General features: G+C 44.1%; 1 long non-coding RNA gene across 1 annotated transcript in view; it reads right to left on the minus strand.

The window, feature by feature from the left end:
* LOC311248603 overlaps positions 1–818 on the minus strand; it is a 10793-nt gene extending 9975 nt beyond the window's left edge. Inside the window, exons 1-2 of the long non-coding RNA XR_014620963.1 lie at positions 775–818; positions 403–474 (exon numbers count right to left, since the gene is read on the minus strand). This is a non-coding gene — a long non-coding RNA (uncharacterized lncRNA). The remainder of the gene's footprint in view (positions 1–402; positions 475–774) is intronic.
* Between the last annotated feature and the right edge of the window lie 879 nt (positions 819–1697).

Genomic DNA, 1697 nt, shown 5'->3' on the forward strand with positions numbered 1-1697 from the left:
TTCGCATTATTAGGTGCACAGTCTTGTTCCCATTACTTTCTTCTCATTTCTCTCAAATGTAAAAAAAAAAAACGCTGATCTCGTTTAATTACGCTGCTCACCTCTGCTCCCGACTAAATGTCAGACCAGTCTAATAAGTGGAACCATATAAATAAACCCTCTACGTGGGAGTTCGCTTGGGGGGTTCAATGCCTTGCTCAAAGGCACTGTACAACCAAACGATCCCACAAGCATCACCAAGGCAGTTGTTGTTGTGGGAGGGAAGAGCGTTCTGGTCCACTCCCCCCCTCCCCCCCCCCCCCCCCGATGTTCCCAGCCTGTGAGAATTCAAACCAACAACCCCCCTCCCACCAACACACACACACACACACACACACACACACACACACACCCAGTACTCACAGCGAGCGTAGAGACAGCAGGCCTTGGAATGTGTTCCCTAGTAGTCCTTCAATCTCGTTGTGGTGCAGGTCACTAGAACACAAACACAACACACACACACACACACACACACACACACACACACACACACACACACACACACACACAGTCAGAAACACACATACAAGCACACACACATGCACACACACACACACACGCACACACGCACACACACACACAGCCAAGCCAACACATAATTGAAGCTCCACCACGTTATAGAAGTACATGAATCTTCCTTAAAGTGCAGCTTTACACAGTTACGACAGCGACGTGTTTCTATGTGTTAATTAATGCCGACAGTCGGTGTGGTGTCTCGTCACCGCCGGTACTCACATCCTCTGTATGCTCTCACAGCCGGAGAAACTGGGAAGAGTCTGGATCCGATTGTAGGAGAGGTCACTGGATGATGATGGATGGAGAGAGAGCGGAGGGAGGGGGCAGAGAGAGAGAGAGAGACACACACGTTATAGTATATATTCCAGCCTTACAGACTCCTTGTCAACAGCCTCCGTTCCCTCCCGAGCTAAATTCATGTCCCTCCCAGGTCTTATGCTACAACAGGACCTCCTGATGTTTTTTTCCCTCCAATTCAATAAATGTAGTGAAAAGGTTGTGCTGATGTCTGTATGAATATTAGCCAACAGTTATAGCCAAGGCCTGTGTTCTACTGTATGTAACCTTTAGGTCTGTGTTCTACTGTATGTAACCTATAGGTCTGTGTTCTACTGTATGTAACCTATAGTGTTCTACTGTATGTAACCTATAGGTCTGTGTTCTACTGTATGTAACCTATAGTGTTCTACTGTATGTAACCTATAGGTCTGTGTTCTACTGTATGTAACCTATAGTGTTCTACTGTATGTAACCTATAGGTCTGTGTTCTACTGTATGTAACCTATAGTGTTCTACTGTATGTAACCTATAGTGTTCTACTATATGTAACCTATAGGTCTGTGTTCTACTGTATGTAACCTATAGTGTTCTACTGTATGTAACCTATAGGTCTGTGTTCTACTGTATGTAACCTATAGGTCTGTGTTCTACTGTATGTAACCTATAGGCCTGTGTTCTACTGTATGTAACCTATAGTGTTCTACTGTATGTAACCTATAGTGTTCTACTGTATGTAACCTAGTGTTCTACTGTATGTAACCTAGTGTTCTACTGTATGTAACCTATAGTGTTCTACTGTATGTAACCTATAGTGTTCTACTGTATGTAACCTATAGTGTTCTACTGTATGTAACCTAGTGTTC

The sequence above is a fragment of the Notolepis coatsorum genome (assembly GCF_963971535.1).
Source record: "Notolepis coatsorum genome assembly, contig: SCAFFOLD_1910, whole genome shotgun sequence".
NCBI classification, from domain to species: Eukaryota; Metazoa; Chordata; class Actinopteri; order Aulopiformes; family Paralepididae; genus Notolepis; species Notolepis coatsorum.